The sequence below is a fragment of the Lepus europaeus genome, chromosome 6 (assembly GCF_033115175.1).
Source record: "Lepus europaeus isolate LE1 chromosome 6, mLepTim1.pri, whole genome shotgun sequence".
NCBI lineage: Eukaryota > Metazoa > Chordata > Mammalia > Lagomorpha > Leporidae > Lepus > Lepus europaeus.
Window position 1 is genome coordinate 43,922,659 of NC_084832.1, and position 12,706 is coordinate 43,935,364.

Consider the following 12,706-nt stretch of genomic DNA (forward strand, 5'->3'; position numbering starts at 1 on the left):
CACTTTGTGTTTCTATGTGGGTGCAAACTGTTGAAAACTTTATACTAAATTGATCTTCTGTATATAAAGAGAATTGAAAATGAATCTTGATGTGAATGGAAGGGGAGTTGGAGCGGGAGAGGGGAGGGTTGCAGGTGGGAGGGAAGTTATGGGAGGGGGAAGCCATTGTAATCCATAAGCTGTACACTGGAAATTTATATTCATTAAATAAAAGTTAAAAAAAAATCTGGATTTTAAAAATAGTTCCTATTAAAATTCCTTGAGGGAAACATATTTGTTTTTATTTTTAATACATTTATATTTTGAAAGGCAGGGATAGATGAGATATGATAGATATAGCTAGAGATAGAGATATATGTATATATATATATATATATATATAGAGAGAGAGAGATATGTATATACATATACATATACATATATATATATATATTTATATATATATATATAGAGAGAGAGAGAGTTCCCATATGCTGGGTCACCCCCCAAATGCCCACGAGGAGCTATTCTGGGCTGCGGTTAACTGGGAACTCAATCCAGGAATCCAATGTGGGTGGCAAGAACTCATTTACTTAGCCGTTAGTGCTACCTCTCAGGGTCTTCATTAGCAGGAAGCTGGTTCAGGAGCTAGAATGAAGAATTGAACACAGGTACTCTGGTATGAGACAGTTGTCTTAAATGGTATCTCAACTGCAATGATCAATGCCTGCCTCTGATTCTTTGAAATTCAATGTTATTCTAAGGTTTTGATATTATAGGGGATTGAAGAATTTTATAAATACGAGAAAGAGTGATATATAGCTTTTGAAAAAATCAACTTTAAATCAATATTAAAGGAAAGAAGCTGGAAGGCTCAAACATGAAGGAAGGGTCTGAACTGATCAGTTAGTGCTGCTGAAATATTGTACTGTGCCCCACAAGGTTGTACAAGTACTACATGCTAGTTAAACATATAAAAAATAAAGTATAATTTAAAAGATAATTTTAATAAAATGCTTAAACAACCTTGGAAAAATAAATTTCAATGTTTTGCCTCTTGAATAAATTTACTAGTGTAAATTAAAAGCTCAAAATGAAGAGAGATGAATTTTGGGATAATTGTTACTTTCAAACAAATCTCAGGTCTCAAAAAAGTTTCAAAATATGTACGTAGTACAGATGATATAATAAGGAAAATATTTAGCTTAATAAACTTTAAGATAATTGCTAAATGCAGTTAATCTTAAAATGATTTTAGATATTGCTTTTGTTTTCATTTTTATAATATTTTTTCTATAAATTCTTTGAATGTTGAATGTACTTTCATGTATAAGCTTTTTACTTAACCAAATAATCCATGTCCATTTTAGGATTGATTTTTATAGTGCAGACTAAATACTGAAAGAGAGTTATTAACAAACATCCACTATCAATTACATCACTAAATATCATTGGCAATAAGGGGCATAGCTAACCTTCTGGGAATGATTTTAGGGGCAAAACAATATACTTAATTGCTTTCCAGCCCAGCACTAATGAGGTTGTTTAAGACTTTCTTAATTTTTAATGGGATTTTAATTTTTAAAGGAACAATGCCAAGGTTTAATTATACTTCTCTGCCCTTATGGGCAGTTTTTATCCATGGGTATAGCAGTATCTACAACAAGTGTTGTTGTTCCTTTTTTATATACAGGAAGGAAATTAAACCCAGAGATGTGCTAAGTGAGTAGCTAGAGGTCATAAAACCCATAAGTAGAATGGTTGTACAAGTAATAGAGCCACAGATGTCTTTTCTAATCCTTTCTACTAAGTTCAGAAGATTTCCGTTCTTAAAATGCCTAGTTTTCCTATAACAATATGAGTAAAAATTGAAGATAGCACAGAGTAAGACTTAAAACTTGCAATCTTTGAGATTTTCTTAATAATTTTATTTATTATCATACTAAGTTTTAGTGACAAATATTGTCTAAAATTAAGTTCTGATATATTTAGAGTTCCATCAATTTAGAGTAGTATAATACCTGGACATTCAGTATTGATTCCTTTTAGACTGAATTGTACGGATGTTGCCCTATCATATGTCCTTGAATCCGTATTGCAGAAATCCAATTGCCCTACCCTTAACCTCTTTCACAAAGGCTGATTTTAGTTATTGTGTGTATGAGGCTCATAAAATAGCTGTGTCCCTTTGGGAATCATGATAATGGAAATTAAACAAACACAAGTACTGAAGCAAGCTTAACAATTCAATGTCACAAGCAGGAAAATATATGCAGCTCTCAATTTTATCACAATTAACTCCTTTTTGTTTGTAATATACTTCAACTTCCAATTTGAAAATGTAATTATCTAGTTACCATCAGAATTGATAATAATGCATTATCTACTTGTCATGAAAATTATATAATATTGATTGGAATCTCTTGACAGAAAATGCCTGGAAGCTAATATGTCAGCCAAGTATCCCAAAAGGAACAGATGCTTTCCCTATTGATTTATCAACCTTTGAAAAAGACAGCGACTTCTCAAACATGCTCTGAGAAATGGTCCTTACATAGAAGAATATGTTTTAGGGCACATTACTTCTACAATAGTATTACACTGCTTTTGAGGCCCATTTTACCAAGAAGTTCATTTCAAACCTCTGCATATAAGGTTTGTCATATTTAGAATAGATATTGGTGTGTACATTTTGATCTCTTTCGAGTGAATATGCACAAAACATGGAATTTCTTCCCTACTTTCTTCTTATTATTGTGTAGTCCGTATACTGTTTACTATTTTTTGCAAGACTGAAAATCATTCCTTCATCATTTCTTAGACGGTGCTTCTGAATTGCTTTGCAGTTGCAACCACAGAAATTACTGCCAGTGCACTCTTCAGCCTGGCTGCTCTGATCTCTGGTAGCATGCTCATTAGTAAAGCTTCATTATCTGAACATATCCTCTACCAGGAATGAAAGTGAGTTATCAGGGCCAGCATTATGGAGCAGTGTGTTAAACCAAAGCTTGTGATGGCAATGACAAATTGAGTCCCAGTTGCTCTGTTTCTGATCCAGGTTCTTGCTAATATACCTGGAATGTGACAAATGATGACCCAAGTCCTTGGATTCCTGCTACCCACGTGGGAGACCAGGATGGAGTTCCTGACTCATGTCTTTGGTCTAGCAACCCTGGTCTGGTGTGGCCGTTTGGGAACAAGCCAGGAGTTGGAAGATCTCTCTCTGTCTCTCTCTTTCTTCCTCCCTTCCCCATAGATCTATTTATTGAGTTGTCACATTTTAGAAAATGGTCTAAGTTGAGAGCTTATATGGCAATGGGAAAATTGTTTTTACCTCCCCGTGAAGGTTTTTCTAATAAAAATGGAGTCACTTTTATCAGACCCTTACTAACTAAGCAAACAAAGAGATTGAAGGCCATGAAAAGAGGGTCCTCACAAATACATTGCCTAATAACAACGAATTTTGTAAAAGATTCCACACAAATACAACTTCCATGTGCACAACTAGTTAGGATATACAATCACACCATCTCTACTAATGAACTAAAATCAATCCCTGGATAATCCCATATAATGAATTCCCTTTGTCTCAAAACAACTTATATAATCCCTCACAATTTGTCTCACTTTTTATGTCAACTTTGATTTAATATTTATATTTAATAGATAATTAAAAATAGACACATTTACATTGATTTGAACATTACAAAATGTACATGTATCAAAACACCACATGATAGTCCACAAACATGTACAATTCTAATGTATTTGTTAAAACTTATAAAATTGTAAATATGATCTGCACTAATTAAACAATGCCAGAAAGGATAATTCAATCGGTCTTGAAAATCTCCTACGTTCTGTTGACTCACTAGGTAACACCCATGGCCAACGTACCCATGGCTCACTAAGGCACACTTATGAAAGGGTTCAATGTTCTTTCAGGCACTACTAATTAAAGGCTACTCTTTGGAAATAGACAAATGGTGAGAGATGATAGAATTTGTTCTTTAATTCATCTTCCAATATATCTGACTTCTGCCAGATACTCATGTAATGGAGTTTCTTCTAAAAGTTTAAGATCAGAAAAAAATGGAAGAAAATGTGTATGACATGGATCCAACATTGAGCAGCTAGGTCCTGAAAGAGAGTCTTACAAACATTAGCAAATATTCTCTTCCCTATCAAAATATTTACTGAGAAACTCCTAAGAGTTAGAAAAATGGCACATTTGTAGACATCCTTATAGAACAGGCACACAAAAAATAAAAGATAAATTAAAGGATGTGAGATTTCTAAAAAAAAAAAAAAAAGTACAGGGGGTGGAGATGACTTAGTTTTCTCCTGGGGACATTTGTATATTATTCTGTACAGGTCTACAAGGGAAAGCACTAAGTTATAAATGACAGAAAAGTGAAGCATTTTTTGGAATGTCTCTCAATATCAAGCAGCCTAAAGCTCAAGTTCAAAAAGAAACAGTGAGGTGCCTACAATACAATGACTCCTGGAACTCAAGTGAGATCACTTCAGGACAATACCCACTATGGGTGCCGTTCAAGACAGACTGAGGTTTTTGAGGCTTGAAAAAGACACCCTCAATTCCTGATTGGCTTGAAGTAATTCACCTCACCCCATCCTTAAAAATTACTGTGGGTACTCTCATGTAGGAGATGGCATCACATGGAACGTCCTGTAAATTCCCCACCAGTCCTGCTGGACTTAACTATTTTAGTTCAAGCCACTCCATTTCTGAATGGCCAAACCCACATCTCTTTTCCTGAAGGCTTTCATGGCCCATCATTGCTCACTAGCCCTGCTTCAGAGGGATTGTCCAGTAGTTTTTACTGGGGAATTAATCATTCACCAATCAGCGTAGGCATACCTCACCTAGGGACAAAATGCTCAGCTTTCTTTTCCCTAATATGGGATATATTTGAGATACATTTAGGGTATTTTTGATGTGCATTCTGTGCAATATTTCCCATAATTTCTCAGTGGGAGATGTTGCATTTTCTTAAAGTGGTAAAATTTTGATTATGTATCTTTTGTTAGCTTCTTTCTTTTTCTTTCTCTGGTTTCTTTACCACCTTAATGGAATTTCTTAGAGTTCTCAAATAAACTTTGCTCAAAGTCTTTTTCCAGGATTTGTTTATGGAGAAACTCAAATTAACATAGTACTTCAGTGCATACACATTGCACATAATATCTAATGTTTAACAGAAACATAATTAAGCATGAGAAGAACCAGAACAGAATTGCAAAGGTAAGCAGAATTAAAATTGAACATCAGGTGACAAGATGCTGACTTTGAAAACAATCTGAATCATCTTCAGTACTTCCATTCCATACATATTCATACTTAAACATTTTAATACTACTCAGTCCACTGCGGAAAGATGGCAGAATAGGAAGGGAGCATGCTGATAGTCCGGGGAGAGACAGTTTAATAAAAGTGGAGATACTGCAGGTTCAAGGAAGAGTAGAGGAATAAACAGCAGAGGAAACTCTTCTGGAACTAGTGATTCACAGTGGACCTGCATGGAGAGCGTGGGAGCCCAAGTTCGGGACACCAGCAGCAGACTCAACACACCAGCATTGGAATGCGAGGTGAGCCGAACCTCAAAAGCCCGAGACACCAGTGGGCAAGCAGAAAGAGGAGACTAGAGGGAACGAGGCTTGAAACCCTGTGGGTAAAAGTTCACCTGGCTAACTAGAAGAAGAGAGAGAGGAAAAAAAAAGTGACCAATACGGACACGAGTTTCACTCTCTCCACTCACCTCACAAAGGCGAGCAAGACAAAGAGCAGGCGCCATTTTGGACATACGTCATAAGCAGGGCGACCTCAGGTCTGCACCGGCCCTGAGACTAGCAGAAAAACCTGACTCTGGGGAGGGGGTGAAATAACAGGAGATTAGGATCTAATTTGGCAACCCAGTGGGAGACTGCAGGAGAATTGGAGCCCACACTGAGGGCAGAAGAGATTCCCTGTGTGGTCCTTGGGAAAGAGCCTCCAATCTCTGGCTCCTGTGGATATATCATTCGCCTGCTAACTACTTGTAATTCCGTTCAGCTGTGTGAAATTATTTCCTTTTGAATAGAGAGAGAGAGAGAGAGAGAGAGAGAGAGAGAGAGAGAGATTTACCATGCCTAACCTGGGAGTGTCACCTTTGGCACACCCTCAACCCTGAGGAACCAAACAGAGCTCTCAGGCCACACCCATCTCAAGCCTCTAAGGCTCCATTAAAAACAGACAGTCCACTTAATCTAGACTCATAGTATAACAAGAAAAAACACCACAGTGAAGAAATCAAAGAATATATCCAATAGGTCAAACAATAAACACAAAAACCGAGGTAACAAAAACAAGGAAGATACCATGACACCCCCAAATGAAAAAGACATCCCAATTCAAGATTATGAACATAGTGAGATAGAAGAAATGCAAGAAGCGGATCTCAAAAAACTGATAAGAACATTAAGAAGTTCTCAAAAACAAATTCTTGAACTACAGAAATCCTTAATGGACAAGATAGAAAATCTCTCGTTAAAATGAAATATTAAGGAGGAATCAAAATGAAATGAAAGAACTAGTGGAACAAGAAACTTTGATAGTGACAAGAAATCATAATGAAATGAAGAATTCAATAGATCAAATGACAAACACATTAGAGAGCCTTAAAAACAGAGTGGGTGAAGCAGAAGAGAGAATATTGGACTTAGAAGACAGAGCACAGGAAAGTATACAGTCGAACCAAAGAAAAGAAGAGGAAATTAGAAATCTAAAAAATATTGTTGGGAATCTACAGGATACTATTAAAAAACCCAACATTCGGGTTCTGGGAGTTCCTGAAGGCATGGAGAGAGAGAAAGGATTAGAAGGCCTTTTTAGTGAGATACTTTTGGCGAACTTCCTGGGTCTGGAGAAGGACAGAGACATCCTAGTATAGGAAACTTATAGAACCCCTAGTAAACATGACCAAAAGAGATCCTCACCACGACATGTTGTAATCAAACTCACCACAGTGAAACATAAAGAAAAGATTCTAAAATGTGCAAGAGAGAAACGTCAGATTACTCTCAGAGGATCTCCAATTAGACTCACAGCAGACTTCTCATCAGAAACCCTACAAGCTAGAAGGGAATGGCAAGACATAGCCCAGGTACCAAGAGAGAAAAACTGCCAGCCCAGAATATTATATCCTGCAAAGCTCTCATTTGTGAATGAAGGTGAAATTAAGACTTTTCATAGCAAACAGAAACTGAAAGAATTTGTTGCCACTCGTCCTGCCCTGCAAAAGGTGCTTAAAGATGTGTTACATACAGAAACACAGAAACATGGTCATCAATATGAAAGAGGGTAAAGGAAGGAAACCTCACAGCAAAAGATCACAGGAAGCTCAATTTCTCTTTGACATAGAATTAAAATCTGATTCTCTGTTAAAGCAATGTGTTAAGGTAATCTATTATGTTCCATTGATGTCTGTTAAATTCTAATTGTTCAAAAACAGCTGAATTTTTATTAAGAGCTATTGGTTACTTAAATATGTGCTTATTTTCAAAGATTTGAATAATCACCTTGTAACAATGATCAAATTTGGTCTATCATATGTCATGATTTTAAGGAATCTTATTTCAACCAGATATTTTGGATTTTGAGCCTTCTTGGCATTCTTGACAGGCACTCAAAAAATCAAAGTGTCAAACAATCTGGTCTCTAAAATTTCCAGTAAATCCTGGACTTTGGTTTTTCCAGTTTGGGCCCAACTGAAAAAATCGAAGGACCTGTCTCTCATCTTATAGAGACACCAACTAATCAGGCTATTTGGATTATATTAGAAGTACTGTCAAGATGTGATGTGGTACCAAACTTTAAGTTTCTATAATGGAAAATGCTACTAATACAAATGTTTGAGAATTAAAAAGTCTAATGATCTTGTGTTACTAGACATGATAGTTATCTTAATGAGAAAGTCTCAGAGGCCTAAAGGGTTAAATGCTTGTAAAATCCTACAGGTGCTTTCAAAAATACTGCAAAGTAAGCAAGTGCCTCTTGTTGGTTGAGGAGTTTATAATTTTAAACATGGCAAATTAAAGTCTTTTGTCATCCACAGTTATATATGATTTGCTGCTCATAAAACTAAAGCATTGTTGGTTCTGTGTTTAGCTGTCCTCCTATAGGTTCCTATGGACTTTTTCCAGCCACTTCTATTGTATTCAGTACTCTGGGATGGCTCTGTAAACAGATGAAGCCAATAAGGTATTAACAGTACCAACTGAGAGAAAGTATGGTTAGCTGAGGTTACTAAAAACAAAAAGCAATTCAAATCAATTGGCAATCTACAAAAAGAGTTAAAGATTTTAAAAGCTATTATTAAAATTGCTATATTGGTCTATTATGATATGTTATATGTGTGTACATATTGTATGTCCACATGAGGAAATTTTATTACGAATATTATTTTAATTGGCTTATAGATAAGATTGTCCATAAATTTAAGCTGCTAAAATCAATCAAAGATACATTTTAATTCGTGTGACCTGAATCTCTGTATCATATGTTTTATGCTTGTTGGTAGAAAGAAACTAAAAACATTTTATATGATTGTGCTTAAGTTTACTGGTTAAACACACTACACCATGTTAGATATTTAAGAGTTGTTTCCAAATACATGATTCTTAAAATTTATAGAAGGTATTGGACCTTCTGGTAAATGTTTTCTTAAGTTGTTATCTAATGGTTGAAACGGTTTGCTAGGTATTCATGTGATATTGCTATTGTCAGCAAGCAATCTAGGACTTGCTCCCTCATTTCTCTATTCTAAGCCCAACTTGTTCTTTCATTTCTCTATTCTCTTCAAGGTAGGAAACTAATTCTATTATGAAGGAATCTGTAGGATGCACAATTTAATCTTTAGACCTTATAAAAGAGATGGCTAACATTTTTCTGTAATTGCATAGGCAAAATAAGAGCTTAAATTATAATCTCATAGCTAGATTTACTTCGCCATCAGCGAAGTATACAGTAAGTAGAAAAAAACCTCCCTTTCAGACCAAAGGGAAAGAAAGTTTTAAAGTGAGAATATAAGTTTCCTCATGGGCATTGTCTACCTTAGAAAAACTACTACAGAACATGCCTGTGACTATAGACTTGTAGTTCAGGCCACCGAAGATTAGAGATGGGACACGGGCACTCCCTTGTCTTGCATCCTCTGGTCTGCTTTAACAAAAACCAGGAGGAAAAGAAAGCTAGGCATCAGAAGCAATGGGTGGCAGGCCTATAATGGCTGATCTGTACAGTGATCTGCCCTCAAGGAGACCCAACAGGCCAGTCCACTGCAGTGGCTTTCAATGTGGTAAGCCCGGGCTTCAGCAAAAGTCAGCTTGTGAAGAGCCCTGGCAGCTCTGCCAAGAGTTGGATCACTGGAAATGGACCTGCCCTGGAATCGAAGGATGCCCAGGTCAGAGCCACAGATCTTATTGGCTCTAAGCTGAAAAGCCCTTCACTCAGCCCAACTTCCAAAGTGACCACTGCAGCTGAGGGGACGGCCAAGTAGTGTCAGCAACATTGCAGGCAGAACTGTAAATTTCTTGTTAGAGATGCCCCCTGCCTTTACCTGGCCAGCTCTCCTCCCAGGCCAGCCAAGTAATGAAAGTCAACAGAGTGCCTTCCCCTAGGAGGTTCACACCTCCCTTAGGATGTACCCCATGTGAAGAGATAGATAGGTCTGGGCCTCTTAACTTACAAGGCCTAAAGCCCAACAGATTATTATCAAGCCCCTTCTGTCAGGTTCTATTTGCCTCTCAGTCAGAAAACTTAATTGTAGCTTAGACAGCACCTTTCTTAGCTCCTCTAATGATGACTCTGTCCTTTGTTCTAGGCCCTGTCTAGCGTACTTGGGCCTCATTCCTTTGTAATCATAACCTCTCCTCTACCTCCAATGGCTCTACTCCCAACCTGTGTGTCCTGATGATCCTCTTCCCCACTTAATGTTGTGTAATTGTTTAGACCTGGTAAATGCCACTCTTAGGATCATTGGTTACTATCCTCACTCTGTCTTTAATGACCTTGTCTAAATATGATCAGAGTCGGCAAACTTGGAAGGCTTCCATAGCCTTGGCAACTCATGACGAGAGCCTAGGGTGGTTACTGGCACCATAAACTAGAGTGTCAATTTGTTGGGTCAACAACAGGAGTCACTGTGCACTTGCTCCTCATGTGGGATCTCTGTCCTTAATGTGCTGTACATTGTGATTTAATGCTATAACTAGTACTCAAACATTATGTTTCACTTTGTGTTTCTATGTGGGTGCAAACTGTTGAAATCTTTACTTAATATATACTAAATTGATCTTCTGTATATAAAGAGAATTGAAAATGAATCTTGATGTGAATGGAAGGGGAGAGGGTGATGGAGAGGGTAGGGTTGAGGGTGGGATGGAAGTTATGGGAGGGGGAAGCCATTGTAATCCATAAGCTGTACATTGGAAATGTATATTCATTAAATAAATGTTAAAAAAAATACTACTCAGTGCATTACATACATACTCTACAATTTTCTTTATTTTGATAAGATTTATAATTGTATGCAGTTCTTATTCCCTCTTTCTTACAGACAGGTATCCAGATATGGTTCTTCCATGTTCTTAAATCGGGAGTTTGACTACTGGTTGATTTTCTTACCTTCACATTGCTATTTACAATTTAATTAAATGCTTCTAAAATGAGAATGAACAATAAATACTTGTGCTAACCTGTTGTCCCTTTAATGATGAAATTTTGTTTTTGGCTTTTGTCTCTTAGTATGCTTTCATTATACGATTTTCTCTCTCTTACATTCTCCTGTTATAAAGCAATCATGCCTGCAACTGAAATCTGTCCAATTTAAAACATGTAATGGATAGGCCGGCGCCGCGGCTCACTAGGCTAATCCTCCGACTTGCGGCACTGGCACACCGGGTTCTAGTCCCGGTCGGGGCACCGATCCTGTCCCGGTTGCCCCTCTTTCAGGCCAGCTCTCTGCTGTGGCCAGGGAGTGCAGTGGAGGATGGCCCAAGTCCTTGGGCCCTGCACCCCATGGGAGACCAGGAGAAGCACCTGGCTCCTGCCATCGGATCAGCGTGGTGTGCCGGCCGCAGCGTGCTACCGCGGCGGCCATTGGAGGGTGAACCAAGGGCAAAAAGGAAGACCTTTCTGTCTGTCTCTCTCTCACTGTCCACTCCGCCTGTCAACAAAAAATAAATAAAATAAAATATGTAATGGATAGAGGGTTTTTTTTTTTTTTTTTTTCAGGCAGAGTGGATAGTGAGAGAGAGAGAGAGAGACAGAAAGAAAGGTCTTCCTTTTTGCCGTTGGTTCACCCTCCAATGACCGCTGCAGCCGGCGCATCGCGCTGATCCGATGGCAGGAGCCAGGTGCTTCTCCTGGTCTCCCATGTGGGTGCAGGGCCCAAGGACTTGGGCCATCCTCCACTTCCTTCCCGGGCCATAGCAGAGAGCTGGCCTGGAAGAGGGGCAACCGGGATAGAATCCGGCGCCCCGACCGGGACTAGAACCCGGTGTGCCGGCGCCGCAAGGCAGAGGATTAGCCTTGTTGAGCCATGGCGCTGGACTGGATAAAGTTTTAATTTGTGAACTCTATATTGTGAAAACTCTCAAAATCCCTACACTTATCCTACTGTGATGAGTACTTTATAAGCATTTGATAATTATTTTATTGTCATCCACATCTCTATGTTGATCTTCACTATATTTTCCCTTATTGCTGTGCCCAGCATGGCAGGGTGTCAAGCTAACCCAAAATAGGAAAGGCATCACATAGATTAAGGAAGCAGATTCAGATTAGAGACTTTTATATAAAGAAACCAGGGGAGACTCTGTCTACTGCTAACGTGGAGGCAGAAGCAGAGCACAGATATCTGGTTACTCCAAGTATTTATTATCAACGGTGACACAATCGATTAACCATAAAAATTCTGCAGTTTTGAGAAAACAGGAATGATAGAGTACTTTAAATAAAGAGAATCAGGGGACAATGGGGAGTTTTGATGTTTACAGGAACGAGTTGTTTGCTTGGAAGCTGGGAGTAAGAGAGCAATCACAACTGGAAGGGTCTTGAGGAAGACTAATTACTAATTGGGACAGACATCTCACTTGCTGTTTCCTGGAACCCATAACATTTCCTTGGCTGCCTCAGCATCATGTCAAATGACCTTTGCCATTGACATCACTCAACCAATCATCTTTGCAATCTGGCCAAACATACCTTAAGCAGAATTTAGGCCATGACGTGGTCCGCAACACCTTATAAAAGAAATGAGTCTGTGGTAATGCAGATGTTCCAAAGGAGTAGATGCGGAGATATGAAAGAAGATCTCTCCCATATATAGGACAGCCAAGTTTAAACAATTTTAACATTGAAGTGAGGGATATAATAGTTTATATTCACTTCCTTATTGGATTTTAATGAATAAAGTTTTCTTTCTGTCATGCTAATATGCAAAGGGAAAATATTTTAAAGGATATATTTTTTATGAGTCTAACTTCCCACACTAAAGTCAGTTTTGAGCACAATGATTTTGGAATGCATGCTTCAGCGAACTTTTAAATTTCATTAAATAGTAATAAAGAAAAAATATTTCAGATTTAAACTAAGTAGATATGGTAATCATAATTTATTTTGTTTTTTTAAAGATTTATTTATTTGAAAGTCAGCATTAACACAGAGAGA